This window comes from Dreissena polymorpha, chromosome 13 (assembly GCF_020536995.1).
Source record: "Dreissena polymorpha isolate Duluth1 chromosome 13, UMN_Dpol_1.0, whole genome shotgun sequence".
Taxonomy (NCBI): Eukaryota; Metazoa; Mollusca; class Bivalvia; order Myida; family Dreissenidae; genus Dreissena; species Dreissena polymorpha.
The window spans coordinates 60,691,865-60,708,100 of NC_068367.1; the positions used below are offsets into that span (position 1 = coordinate 60,691,865).

Consider the following 16,236-nt stretch of genomic DNA (forward strand, 5'->3'; position numbering starts at 1 on the left):
GGTAGCATCCATTTGTTTCTTTGATGCAAAGCCATCCTGACGCTGATGGATAAAAAACATTTTGTTTTTGGACCTGTTGACATCACAATCAGGGACTGTGTTTGAAGACACCGCTATTGCTGAATGATTGATATTCTTTGTTCAAGACATTTAGCATTGTTTATGCCCTTGGGAGGCATATAGCAGTCAGACTGTCCATCTGTATGTCCCCTGCGAAGATTTTTAGAACTGTTCTATAACATTTCTAGAATTGTACTGGAACTAATGACTAGAAGTGTTCTGGAATCATCCTTAAAATGCTCTAGAACGATTTAGAACAGTTGTTGAACGTTAAATGAGAATAATTTCTAGAACAATTTGTTCTGAAACAGTTCTGAAGGTTTGTTCTAGAACAATTCTTGAACTATCGTTCTAGAACTATTCCAGAATTTTTCTTGAATAAATTTCCAGAACTGTTATAGAATTGTTCTAGAAATTTTTCTCATTTAACGTTCAACAACTGTTCTAGAACAATTCTTGAACTATCGTTCTAGAACTATTCGAGAATTTTTCTTGAATAAATTTCCAGAACTGTTATAGAATTGTTCTAGAAATTTTTTCTCATTTAACGTTCAACAACTGTTCCAGAATAATTCTAGAACATTTTCAGTATGATTACAGAACAGTTCTAGCCGGTGTGTTCCAGTACAATTCTAGAAATGTTTAGAACAGTTTCGAAGGGTTGCTTCAAATAAGTCTGGAACAAATGTTCTAAAACAGTTCTGAAAATGTCCGTAAACAGTTCTTTTCAATTTCTTCGGAGGCATCTGATGGGATCAGGCTCTTCTGTGTACAAGCAACTTGTCACGAGGCTCTGTAGGTGTTTGAGCACTTTGCTCTGAAATCATTTAGATAACAAATGTAGTCACATCTTAAACTAAACAAGAAGTCTAAATGATCCAGCTGGACAGTATTACAAATATAGACATAACGTCTTTTTATTTAGTCAATATTGAGTGTACTTATTATCAAAGTATTCAAACAAATTATTACACATTTGATCACAACATTAGTATTTTCAAATTGAGAATGCTTCAATACAGCAAACCTTGTAAGTAAACTGGTGATGGATAACACAATTTGACATTCAGCACCAACTTAAATACGAACGCAATATATTCAAGACACTGTTGCAGGTTTTTATGATTTGAACGCATTAAATACTGGATTTTATATATTTCTAAGGGATTAAAATAAAAAGTATTAGACAACCAACATACAACTGAGATTTTGCTTTGCAGCATTGATCGTCAGGTCAATCTCTTCGGAGGCATCTGATGGGATCATGCTCCTCTTTACAGGCAACTTATCACAAGGCTCTGTTGGTGTTTGATCACTGAACTCTAAAATCATTTATGAAATGTGTTGAAAACCAAACTTGAGCATTGTGTCTTGCGATCATGAATACTTGAATGTTTTAGTCCATCAAATTTCACATTTGGAAATTCTGGCTAGTCTGAGTAGTTACTCATACAAATAATTAGCTAATGTTATCGAACGTTTGTTCATCAGATTTTTTTTTTCAAATAAATTCACTCACCCCTGGCTAGTGAGTGAGTGTGAAATTGGATAACTGTGAACAATGTGTTCATGTTTCATTTATAACAGGGAAAAAATCATATATCTATAGGCAGTGTTGACCAACTGATAAAAAAAATACTTAAAATAACACTTATTCAATGGAGGCAAATTGAATTTCTTGAGTCTCATTTAAGTGTCCAACTCACATTCATAAATATTAAAGCCTGTAATTTTGGACTGCCTGCCTGTCACTGAACTGTGAACATGCCTTGAAAATAATACCTACCTTGAGTTTTTTTCCTATCTTAAGTTGCCTCGAAAGCATGCTTAGGCGGTCGCTTTGCTTGCTTTAAGAGAAACCTCGTCATCTGTAATCAACAGTATATACAAATTCTAATATTATTATTATGATAATATATTTATTTACAAGATTATTTTTCGTTATCCGAAAATATGATTGCCCGAACCTGTACTATTTACAACAAATTGTTTAACAATGATCAGGAAGACCCCTTAACTTTAATATTGATTTATTTCAATACTTTGTGTTTTTTATCAATACACAGTGTTATAAACAGTAAGTGAAATATACTTGCTCTACGGCGATTGAAATATGGACATGTTTTAGGGGACATTGTTAACCGAGACACCGCCTCGTCAAATAGGTCCGCGTTGAGCGAACTGAAATATCATTTTGCGGTATTCTCCGGCAGGAAATTATTAACATTAGTGACGAGGCGGGCTTAACGCTTTCAGTCATAAAAAAGTGTTCACACCATTCAAGAACCTTTTAGATTGGTACCAAAAAGTTTGGTTATCAAACGAATTTACTTACGATGGATTTCACTGATCACCGCATCGTATGTTTGTTTTTGGTAAGTGGCTTTGATGAGATCTCCCTCCTGGTAGTGAGCAACATCTATTTTGGGTGCGACTACATTTTGTGGTTTGATAAAGCTCATAACGCGATTGAACAAGAAAATAACCTCTGCCATTTAAAAAAAGCGCGCTTATATGCACCCGACTGTTTTTCGTTAATGCTGCTCCGCTGACAGTCTTCGTAAATAAAATAAAAAACCAGTCAGCTCTGTTTTGTTAATTTTGGCCAATGAAATTATCTCTTACATATGGGGTTAGGCTGGGTAGATTTTCAGAGACCCGTATGATGCGGTGCTGAAATAAGCTTTGGAATTTAATTTTCCAACTTAAAATTAATCCCTCCTTACTAAATTCATATCTTCATGTTAAGTTAAATGACACATCGAAAGGATAACCATCTTCATGTATCGGAAAAAGGTAAGTACCATTCCTTTATATGTGATAAAGAATAATCAACCAGACAGAGAGTTCTTACGATGCTGTCCGGTAATCTTGCGCAGTTAAGGGTCAATTGGTTTCTTTTATAAATTGGCAACATAATATCTAAATTTATTATGAAAATTATAAGTTCATGTGCTTATTAACACAAAAATAGCTGATTAATTCAGTGAAGAACTGTCCGATTTGATTTCAAAACAAACATGACTCACCTCATTTTCAAACTATCACAGTGTCCGGTAATCTTGCGCACTTTGTATAATGACCTCGTTTAGGCAAAATTGTAGACATATGGTGTCCAATTATTGACAAAAAACATTCCAGAAAAATATTTTAAAAATCAGTTTGCAAAACCATTGAAATTAAATGTGGATTTCTAGTGCAGTTTTTGTTCACTACAAATCAAAAAATATAATCACTATTAATAGTGGACAATTACAACAATGTAATAAAAAAGTACCGGTATGCATGAAAAAAAATGCATAACAGGTTTGATACCACGATCATGCTTCCATAGTGTACAGAAAATATCAAAACTAGGCCATTGCGCATGCGGAGATCATACCAAATTGGTTTGACAGAATGGCGGGAAATGATGACTATGTCGTCTGATGCGATATATTTTCATGGCAAAAAATACCATAATTGATCGGATATTGTGCAATGGAATGCTTAATTACACGTTGGATTTATGAATTCTTAATTTAAAGTATGAAAACGCTAAAGATTGCAGGGAATTTGTGATTCATTTTGAATTTTTCGTAAGAAGGCCAGTGTTTAAGATGTATAGGGATGACGCAACCGGTGTTTAAATGTAATGATCGAATTTAATTTTGCATGGAATACGTAACTTTTAAATCCGTTAATTCTTTAAAATGTGAAATTCCATCTTTCATCACTAAAGAAAACCATTCGTTGTCTGCGAGATTCGCAAATGCGAAGTGCGCAAGATTACCGGACGCGCAAGATTACCGGACTTAACTGTACACTTCGAAACAGGGGTTAAGTAAGTCAACGTGTATTGTGGGCCGAACACTATTCTTAATACAGCTGTTATTACAATTCATAAATGGTCCATTTGCTGAAGGGCGAGTATAAGGCAAATGGACGCATTTTTTTTCTGTTTTATAACTGGTTATTATTTTTTTAAACCACATAAACACCAATGCTTATTTTTTTGAAGATTGCACTGCAAGCTAGGCAAGTGATTTCAGTATTTAACAATGCTCAATGTTTACATTGAAAGTCTCATTGCACGCAACTTCAGGCTGGGATTATAGACCTGTGATGCTCACTAAAATAACTTCTTGAGGCCCGGGAATAGTTTATTATGAGACTTTAATCTATTGATGACTACAAGAAAACGAGACTTGGCAAAACATTAAATAATCTAAAAATTTGTGAAATTAACATTAATAACATGCAAGAGTAAAATGGCATTGGTCACCTTTACACCCATGTATTCTGGAATGCCTGACTGAATAAGGTAAATTACAGAAATTTTAAGAAAAGCATATTTCTAAAACATCATTACAGAAGAAAACACTTTGTTTACATAAAACGAAAAAACAAGTGTTATTTTGCCCGAATTATGTTGCCTTCCAGAAGTAGTTTCACACTTGGTAGTGTGGCTCACACATGAGGTAGAATGGCCGTGGTAACTACTTGGGAGGTAAAACAACTAGGGGAAAGGACACTACTTGGGAGCAAAACAACCTGATACTGTACAGAATTTAATTTTCTTTGAACATGTTGATTTTTGTAAACCACAATCATTTGCTTGTGAATTAAGTTTCTGTAATTATAAACCTGTTAATGAGTAAAAGAGTTTATATTTGTTTCAAAATATACATTCATATGTCTTTTTTCCAGGTCCACTGAAGCGTGTGAAGAAACTGTATTTTGATGATGAAACACTTCCAGTGCCACGTTCTACGCACTATTGAAGACAGATTTAAAGTAGAAAAACTACACAAATATCTGAATAATGTTATGAAAAAGATGGACGAAATCCACCCATTACAGTTACCAGAAGCTCCTGTAGTTATTCACCTAATTCCAGTTTAGTTCTCTGAGATTCTTGTGATGGTGAATGTTGAGGAACTCTGTGAAGTCCTAGTGTTTTAATTGACACAAGATTATATGCAGAATTCCGAACAGATACAGTGAAAAAAAATTAAATAATGTGTAATTTGGTGACAAATTATAGTCAGTTATATACATGTATATGTATGTGTGTAGCAGAAGATTTTGTAAGGACTTAAAGGAGAAGTACTTTTTGGTATTTCAGGGATAATTTTCTCCAGTTCTCCATAAAAGCTTATGTTTGGATACTCAATAGGAGTGCCTCGTAACGTTGTTTCTAGTGAGTACCCACATAATGTTTTAGGATTAGAAATAAGACAAAGTATCCCAGACCTATCAACAAACACTCCTCCTTAACATTAGTCCTCTGTTTGTGTATGATATATATATATCTCATGATATGACAGCAATATCTTGCAGACATCACAACAAGCAAAGTTTCAATGTGAAAATTGTTTTGAAATATAATTTGAAAGAAGTCAAATTATCATTGTCTGAACTAGTTTATTTTAAATATGTAGAACAATTGTAGGACAATTGTAGACTTTGGTTCTAGACCTGTTCTATATGTGTTCTTATTCCCCATTAGAATGTTTGTAGAACTTACTGGTTCTTAAAGAGTTCTAAATGTGTTCTAGAACTACAGTTTAGAACATTTTTAGAAATTTCTTGAACTTATTTTGTTCTAGAAATGTTCTAAAAATGTTCTTGTATATTATTGGAACAGTTTCAGAACTAAGCCTTGTTCCACAAATGTCTGGAATTATTCTAGAAAACAGTTCTGGAACAATTCTAGAACATAAGTTCTAGAACGCGACTATGGAACATTCTAGAACTGTTCTTGATGTTCTAGAACAGTTCCAGAACCGTTCCAATTTCTAGAACAAATCTTCGCAGGGGGTCTGCCCCGGCATTCCTTTATCTGGAAGTTTTTTACACGATTTCAGATATTGAGCTGAATTTTGGTAATGAGTCTGCATACATGACTTACAGATGAAGTGTGAGTTTTGTTCCAGTTCATTGATTTTTGGCAAAGTTAAGGGCCATGGACTAAGAAAATTTCGCTAGTATAAACATTTTCTGGAGGTTTTTTTTATACAACGCTTTAAGATATTCAGCTGATTTTTATGCCAGTCAACCTACATGACTTACAGATGAAATGTGAGTTTCTTTCTGGTTCTTTGATTTTTTGTTTGCAATATTATGGGCTTGGACTAAACAATTTCTTTAAAATAGCTGCTGTGCAGCTTCAAAGCGCAGTAGGCAACATTGTGTTTCACAAACACAGGTCTTGTATTATATGCAATGAAGACTCAACTATCAATTTAAAGAATGTTATAAAATGGATTCATTTAACAATGACAAGGCTTTATAAGTAAGCCATATGTGTACAACAAAACATAATGAGAATATAGACATAATTGTCCTCAACAAAAAAATTAAGTCCTTGAAAACCATGTAAAGTTGCTTACTCCAAAACAAATATGCATTATGATAAAAATTACCATGACTTTTATGTAATTGTCAGTGGCTTTAATGTGGAAATGGGATGACTTTGCCTTTCATGTGATTGTAATTTATAATTTTGATGTGCCATATAAGAATATTACTGAACTCTCGTTAAATTTTGGTCAATTACACTTAATATTAGCCCAAGAAAATACTTAGAACTTTAGTTACATGAAGTCAGCATACATCCCTAAGAAGATGTAGCATGTTTGTTAAGACACAACTGACTCCTGTCATGTCCACTACATTAACCCAAAGCAATCAAATGCACATTTATTTCCATCAAGCAGATGAACCTCATTTTCTTCTCACAATAGGCTGGTCAGCGAAAAAACCCTGAATTAATTAGTTAGATTGCAGGAAAGTGACTTTAAATGAGATTATTTACTGTGCATAAAAACTACCTAGCAACCTTGTTTGTCATACTTCAAATCGGAATACAGTACTGATCCTTAATTCCTACTTAACATCTGTATAAAAGTACTATGTAGGCATTTTAATTGCTGTCATTGATGGCTCAAGTGCTTTCAGTGATTCATTTTCCTTCTTTTTAACGTACATGTAAAATGTACTTTCCAAATTGAGGAAAAACTACACAATTCCCAATTGCTGTCTGAAAAATTCCCAAAAGGAAGGAACCTTTTGTCAATTTCTTTCCAAAAAGAGCATTATCTGCATTTAAACAAACACAATGAGCACTGATACAGAAGATCTCAAGCCAAAATGTATGTAAATGAATATTTGAATTTGTTTGTGCATTTAAGACCCATTATTCCAAAAACAAAATTGTCCCAATATAAGGGTTTTTAATTTAATGTTTTCCCAATTGGTTAGGTACCAGTACTTCTCCCAATTCGGCCAAAAAATCGCTGTCTTTCTCAAATTGACTTTTTTAGACTCTGACAATAGAGTTGTATATGCTTGCGTCTGGCAATAAAAAAAAATCATCCTCTTTCTCCTTATTTGCGTATGGCAATAATAAAAATTCATCCTCTTTCTCCTAGTTTTATCATATTTTTTTGTTCTTTATAAAACAATATGTGTCCTTGAATGTTTTAAACTAGACTGTTTTTTCCTTATATAGGAATCCGTTGTCAAAATTATGAAAGATTTTAGTATAAACTGGCAACAAATCATAACAATTTAAGAGCTACAGAGTGCATTGAAATTGTAAATCAAGTGGTCGAGACATAAGTTATGATTTTTTTAGAGCAGTTGGATATTGCTATCTGAAAATGCTCTCCATGGACTGTTTTGAATACCAAATTAGGAGCCTTAAAGAAGGCAGTGCATGATAATAATATGGATATTCTTTTAAATATAATATATATTGACTTGTGAGGGGATTCTGGCTTGATTTTATGTTGAAAACTAAGGCGCATTTTATTTTCCTTATGAAAATAAGTGATTTGAGACTGTGTGTATATAATTATAAAAAAATACGCACAGAATGTCATCTTAAAGGGAAAAGAAATCACAAGTGCTGAAAGGTGATTCCTTCCACTGATTAAGTCCAGACACTGACTACTGTGTAATGACAAGAACTGGATTAAATGACTATCTACAACACAACACAATGCGCACCCACATGAATAATGCGCATGCGATTTTTTTAAATCCATAAAGAAGAAAAAAGAATGCAAGACCAAAACATAAAAATCAGACTGAAAAGGCCGCCATTTTTATATTGCACAATCAATTATTCTGGGTCATTGGAATGTTTATTTATGCACTCTTCAACAAAGAAGTGTTTATTTGATCAGGAGCATGGGTTGCATAGCACTATATATGCCATTGTCTAGAGTGGTCTTCCTTCAATGTCTGATGCGTTGATGCGTCGTTCAGACGATTGCAAACAAATGTTTAAAACACCACTGTTGAATGTTCAATATTTATACACACAAAATGCAATTGCATATTTTCACATTATCAAGTGTCAATTAGTGTCTCAAAAGTCAATTTAGGGTCTCAACAAGTCGTGGCACAAATTACTGAATAAAAGCTGGCAATCAAGTACGCAGTGCAAAAAGACGCCCTTTCACACCTACCGTTACCAGCATAAAAGACGTCGTTCACACCTACCTTTACCTGCTCTCTTCTATGTCGACAACATTTCATCAATGAAGAAGAGTAAAAACACAAACAAAGAAATGTCAGCAATTTAATTAAAACAAATTTATTTTTGCCCAAAACTTCTTTTAACCCGTTCATATCTACCGGTACCGACTTCTTGTTGTTTCGACAACGGCCCCTTCAGTCTGTAAAATTATTATAGGGTGTTGTTTTCTGGAAAGAAAACTGGTGGCCATTTTGATTATTTACGATATCATAACAAAGTTTTTGCAATTTAAAAGCCAGGATAGCGTTGTAGCAATGTATAAAGAGCACAAGCTTTTTAATTTGAAATTTTGAGTTAAAAAACTGCGCGTTATACGTGGGAACTTACAGTACTTGCAGTTATTTGGGGCTTTGTTATTGAGCACAGTGTCGTCCTTGTAAATTTTTATCTCGGCTTTCTTAGTCTGATGTTTCTGTTTTGGTTGCTGTCATATGTTTCTCAAGTTTGCAGTGTCCTTCAGACAAAAGTGTCAACATTTTATTATATGAAGAACAACTTTACAATCACATTTGACATTTTGCATTTTCTTTTCAATTATTCATCTAGTGAATGTGTTAACAATAATGTATATCTAACGGTTTGGCCCGATTTCTTATCAAAAACCATACATAATCTTTACATATTTAAACACAGATATTTAAGTCACAACTTAAATATATATATTTGTGAATGAGGCACTAGATTTGTCATCGTTGGCTCATTAGTAACTGACGGTGTATGGGATATACACCCTCAGTAATTTCATACCATACGAGAGTGAAGGATTATAATCTCAACCGACTACTCGATTACACGAGACGGGTGGTATTGAAATAACTCGGAGTGTATGTAAAATACTCATGGGCACGTGACCGCTCTAAGCAAATCGGATTAGGTCATTTTTGTAGGAGGTGCAATGAGATATACTACAATCTCCCCCAGATACGGAAAATATACTTTAACCTACCAGGAATACTAACGCTAAATTGGTCGTTGCCTGCTAATTTGTTCAAATCGAATTCATATTTCTGTAAATATTCTGCTAAATGGCCTTTATATTATCAAAATAATATTATCTGGTACTATCTAATATTGACTGGGTGCCTTTAAGTGTATTTTCCATAACCGGGGTACATTCTGGTATACCAGTAGTATACTTACTTTTAAGTAGTACCCAACAACAAGGACGAATTGAGCGAATGTGAATAATGTAGGCAAATTTGAAATTTAATATATAATGTACAAAGTTGTAAGATTTTACAGTATTACAAGTTATAGGGTTTAATAGACGAATCCAGAATTTGTCGCAAAATATTTAACCTTTCTCAATCCACTTATTGTTTATGGATTCATTTCTTTTAAGGACATTCAAAAACAAAATGAAATTGCTCATTTGTCTAAAATAGTTTAAGCGCTTAACATGTGATTTCCAAGTGAGTTGATTGGATAATATGTTAAAGACTAATTTGGATAAAATTCACATTTATGAAAACAGATATAATGTTAAGGTAACACTTTACGTGCAAATGTAAGAAAAAACAGTTTTTATTAATGCATAGCAAGGAGAATTGTATCGATAATTGTGCAATGCCGTTTGGCGTTTACAGGATAAAGTTGTCATAAGAAATGGCGCATTGCTAACTATCAGTGTCTGATCCCTTTGAAAATCATCTTATCTAGACTGCTCAAATGCCCAAATGGGTTTCAATTGATTGCCAATGAGGACTTTTTGCCACAGCAATATGAAAATATTGTTTCAAATAGGAGACAGATATTGAATTTCTGTCAAAAGACAAGATGAGGATATTTCAGTTTAAAGTGGATCTGTTATGTAACATATAAGAATATGGGATATTCATGTGACTTTGATGAAACATTTAAGTGTGCCGGGAGCCATAGGCTTTCAATGGGACATAAACTGTAAATTCACTGCTGCCTTTTTTAGCTCATCTATTTTTTGAAAAAAAAATTATGAGCTATTGTCATCACATTGGGCCCTTTATACTTAGAAAATTTAAAATTTGGTTAAGTTTTGTGTTTTGGTCCACTTTACCCCTAAAGTATCATAGATATTGCTTTCATACTTGGAACACTCGCAAACTATCATAAGGGTACAGTAAAAGGACAAGTTGCATAACTCTGGTTGTCATTTTTACGGAATAATGGCCCTTTTTTGACTTTGCAACTTTGAATATATGGTTAAATTTTGTGTTTCGATCCACTTTACTTCTAAAGTATCAGGGCTATTGCTTTCAAACTTCAAATACTTTCATGCTATCATGACGTTACTGTACCTTGCAAGTTGAATTTTACCTTGACCTTTGAATGACCTTGACTCTCAAGGTCAAATTATTAAATTTTGCTAAAATTGCCATAACTTCTTTATTTAAAATTAGATTTGATTGATACTTTGACAAAACTACTCTTACCTGACATACCACAATAGACCCAAACCCTTCCCCCCCCTCCCCCCCTCCCCCCCAATCCTCCTCCCCCCCTATTTTTTTTTTTTTTTAAGATCATCTCACAAATGACCACCACACCCTCACACTTTAACCCCCCCCCCCCCAATTTTTTTTTTTTGAAACAGTTAAAAAACACAAATATTTATTTTTATTATTTTATTTTTGAAATACCGTCCAACCATCACACCCAAGAATCCCCTCTCCCCCTCCACCCCCCCCACCCCCGAATTATTTTGTTTGCCTTTTTTTTTGCCTTTTTTTCTGCATTTTTGGAAGATAATATAATAAATGTCCACACCCCCACACTATACACCCCTCTTCACTCCACCCTCCCTTCTTTGTGATTGAAATTGAGAGTCCCTTCACCTTTCAAAAGAAAATAGATGAGCGGTCTGCACCCGCAAGGCGGTGCTCTTGTTTTAAATCCCCACCCCACCCTGCTTCAAAGATGGCTGCATATATCAGTTGGACTGTCCAAATGGTCAAATGTGCGGATGTTGGTTTGAAAATTGTAGTTTCAACCATAATTTTGTCATATATTGATGGATTTTAAAATGACTTAGATAAAATGTAAAACCATATAGTCCTAGTAGGAACAGAGGTGCCGGTGCATTATTGCAACCTTTTTAACCAGGTTTTCTGAAGGAAAAAACAGGTTATTAGATTGGCGAATGTCGGTGGGCGGGCTGGCGGAACAAGCTTGTCCAGGCCATAACTCTGTTGTTCATTGTGAGATTTTAAAATCATTTGGCACATTTGTTCACCATCATTGGACAGTGTGTGTCGCGCGAAAGAATAACGTCAATATCACCAAGGTCAAGGTCACAATTTGAGTTGAAAACCTGGTTTTGTGACAATTTTGTCCCTTATGTTTAAAATATATGCTGACGATGTTCTACACTGTCTTAGGTAAAAGAAAATTGTTGTTCCGTTAACAATGTAGAACATCATCAGCATATTAAAAAAAGGTTCAAATCATGCACCGTGGACCTCCATTCCTACTAGACTAATAATAGTACCAACACATTGCTGCATGATAGCTAGTGGCTTAATTGTATTAATTCCATACCAGAGTTATGTTCTTTATTTTCTCTATGTACTTGACCTGTGTACTTGACGTTAAGGTGACCTTTTTGTAATCCCACCAGACTGATTAAAAAACAAGTTGAGAGACAAGAATTGTCTTTTAATTAAGCCAATGTTCACACTTTTATTCCATCTTTTACTATGTAATCTTCACCCATATTACTTTGAAGATGTTTTTTTGGGCTTCGTTGATGTGCAGTTTATGTTACAATTGACATATTTATGGTCAAGGTTTGAGGTTTGTAGGATGGTTGCAGTCCTCATAAATAAGCTGTTGATTTGAGACGCCACTAATTTAAATTATAGCGCACTCAAGAACCCTAGTCGAATCTCTGGTTGTTTGGTTTTAGACCTCGTTAATATTTCTTTCCAATTCAGCGTTATTTACAATTGCTGGCCTGATATACATGCAAATGTAGGATTATTAAGTGAAGACCTTGCTTACACTATACAAAGAACAAGATTAGGCAGGCAACTCTGACCTCTTACTTCATTAGATAGGTTTGTAGGAATTGGTTTGTTGAAACTTTCATGATTTCCATTGTGTGGATCAAGGACTATGCGGAGCTGATTGTTAATTACTAAGAGATTCTCTAATTGTATTGCACAATTATATATACAGTCCATTCTCGTTATCTCGACATCGGATATCTCGATATTCTCGATATGTCGAAGTTAGCTCAATGTCCCAACTTTTTTCCTTCTTTATCTATGTAAGTAAACATCGCATATCTCGATTTTCGTTATGTCGAATTATTCCATATGTCGATATAAAATTTTGTCCCGCGGAGTCCCGATTTTACATGTATTTACTGTGGTTGATCTCGAAGTGCGAATAACTGTCCAAGTGTCGGCAAAAGGTGCGAAATTTTTTCTTTGATCACCGTCCTGCTTAGCCCGGCTGCTCCCGATACTTTGCGGTAGGAAATTGATGTATCATCAATTGCATCAATGATCACACGTGTGTAATGTCGTTAGCCATCAACACTTGAGTAAGGCCTGTCACTTTAACTGCAATTAATACACAGCCTGCCGAAAGGCCAAAATAGTAATTGTTTTTACAAACAACATTCCAAAATGCATTGAGTTATATTTTTGCGTATATAAAACATAATAAAGATAATAACAATGATAAAGACAAGACTCAAAATGGTTTTTCATTTGTATTTGATCCTGTACTAATAATCTATTGCACTTTGCATTTCAAACAACAAATTGTACATGTACAGTTCAGTATTCCGGAACGTGATTTACGCATGTTCAGATGGAAAACCCTCGTCTTAATTGGAGGCCAATTGCATCATCACTTTAAATAGCAACATAACCAGATGTTTACTTGACAGTCTAGAAAAATTATAACCGCATGTTTTCATACAATTCTATAATACTTAAAACGTCATTTTAAGCATTAAAATAGCAAAATTAATCGTGCCGCATAAAAATGCGTATACATGTATATTAGGAAGAGAGTATTATGCCTCATGTTGACGGCTTTGTTAGACCGCTTAGCAGGTAATTATATGTTAAAAACAAGGTAAAATTGCGTCTCATTTTCGTTTGAAAACGCCTAATCGGATATCTCGAACTCCCGTTATCTCGATATTTTTTCATGTTCCCGCCGACTTTGAGATAACGAGAGTGGACTGTATATATACAGTTAATCTTGTGGATGCGACCACTTGTATTAAGCGACCTTTGTCTTATGCGACCATTTTGAAATCCCATGGAGCTTTTTCGCTATATAATGATATTGTATTCAGCGACTTTTGTCTTACGCGACCAGCGACCGCTGATTTATTATGTATTTTGATGTCCAAATCTTGAATAAAGCGACCACTAGGAGGTAAAAGTGGTTAATGTATTGATCTTTCAGGGTCAAATCCGTGTTGATTGTTTATCTAAGCCGATAAGATGTACTGTTACACCGCTGCTTTGTTTTCACACCAACCATTATGATTATGCTTTGTCTCGTTGACCGTTTCTGACCGGTATTGTTGTAGACTGCATATCAATTTATTGAGTTCAATAATAGAGGAATGTTTAACGCACAGTCTACAGCTTAAAAAGTTTTCTATGTGGAACGTTAAAAGACAACGCCGATTTTTCTCGAGTATAGATAACAGGTGCAGAAACAATGCACTGTACGCGACAAACATTTCCTGAGAAGTTTGGAAAATAAACTATTAATCGGCAACATCTGTCGAAATCCGTACATTACCAATTTGTTATTATGCTAATTAGTAGATATTTGTTAGCCAATCACATTGTTATTTACTTAATAAATTTTCCAATCAGGTCTGTTTGTTTGTTTTCAATTGACGTGTTTTAATTTTTTCAGCTCAGTTATATGTATCGTAATCGAGTCAGATTTCCTTAAGCGTACATGCAGAAATTAAAATGTCAAAACAAAAAGTGTTAACGTTGAACGAGAAAATTCGGGATTTGAAATTGTCAAAGAGTAAAAGTGCACGTAAAATTGCAGATGAGTTTGGAGTCGGTAAAACTCAAATTCAGAACATTCTTAAGCGTAAAGCCGAGGTGCTTGAAGACGTGGAAAATTATGTGTCAGGTGAAAAAAAGGCGAAAAATATTTCCTTGTCTATGTTGTTTTTGCAAATAAATATGTACACACAATTCATTTATAACAGATGATAATTTATAATAAGTGAAAAAAAAAACACATTATAAGCAGGGATCATATTTTCCCGCAACATCAATCGGTCTGGATTTAAATGGGGAAAAAGTGTCCGAAAAATTATATCCGAAATAATTACAAATTACGTTTAAATAAATTAAATTGATTTTGCCATTCATGAAGGTGGTATAATAAATGTACAAGTTAAATTCCCTTATGCATTTTTTTAAACGGAACATAAGTTTTCTCATTTTGATCATTTGCTATTTCATTGTTGTTTCGTGTGCTGTTTTATCTGACTTTTTTCATCGTTGTCAATATAATCACGAGTGCGAAGAACGAGTGATTTGAATCCATGCATTTAAACTTTCGGTCGTGGGTTATTCAACAACGGTTTCCCTTCAACAACAAACACTAAAGTAAACGAATGATTTCGATTCAAACACGATTTTTACTAAAGATTTATACAATGTATATTATTTTTCTTGTGTACTATTTTATGTGAAGTTCTGCCCATAAAAATAACTTTCGGCTGTTCTGTCAGACACAATATATATTACTTCAATCTTGAGTATTGGTTCGGATGTTTAGGCTTCTGAACATTTAATTTGTGATACAATTTACAAAGCTCGACTGGGATGCCATCTTATGATCCACTAGTTTCCGGTATTACTTGCCATCTTTGTAAAAATAAATGTGTACATAAAATGTTTCCCTACTGACAGATCTTTTTTTCACATTTCGCCTGTTCAGCGCAAAACTGTTGTAACTCAATGTTTTTTAAATGACATTGTTTTATTTTTGTAACTTGTTTGAATAGATACATAGATAATAGATATAGATAAATGTCTTATAATTGGGGGCCAAAAAAGGCCAGTTGGCAATTTGCTCTAACTCAGTTGAGCTGTTATGATCATAAGTTTGTACACATTAGCCAAAATCTAAATATCGCTATATGTTATTTTGCATAAGGAAAAAAACAGTTCCTTAATATATATGACCTGACTTTTGTTTTCCCCCTGATACTCTGACTACTGAACGTTCAAGTGACATCTTGATTAATGATCCCGTGTTTTGATCAATATCAAATTAATAAAGCTGGTCCTATGGGGGTCGCATAGGAGATGAAATTAATTTGAATAATGTGAAGGTGTTAGTGTAAACTCACTCACTAACGCATGGAATTCTTTGTAAAGTCACTCACTGACGCATGGAATTCTTTGTAAACTGACACTCACTAAGGCATGGAATACTTGTTTCAATCAAGACGGTAGATAAGAATTTGCAGTATTTATATGACATTTCTGTTCTTGAAATTTGATTGATATTGATTTTTTAGATAATTATGTTCCCTGACAGCTTTAAAATGTTGTGCTGGCAGAAAAAAATGGAGGATATCAGGTCTAATGCAATTTTGTGTAGTCATTTTGGTAGCATGGCTATTGAGGTTCTGTGAGATACATGAGTGTGTAATGTGTGTA

At 34.1% G+C, this 16,236-nt stretch overlaps 1 protein-coding gene and 1 long non-coding RNA gene across 2 annotated transcripts in view; both read right to left on the minus strand.

Moving 5' to 3' along the window:
* The window catches only part of LOC127856606 (uncharacterized), an 86,692-nt gene that overhangs the window by 30,131 nt on the left and 40,325 nt on the right, over positions 1–16,236 (minus strand). The window lies entirely within an intron of this gene.
* On the minus strand, positions 208–2,223 carry LOC127856612 (uncharacterized). Its single transcript, XR_008038142.1, has 4 exons — positions 2,153–2,223; positions 1,847–1,928; positions 1,260–1,382; positions 208–877 (listed from the first exon to the last, which is right to left on the minus strand). It is a non-coding gene; the product is annotated as an uncharacterized LOC127856612 (long non-coding RNA).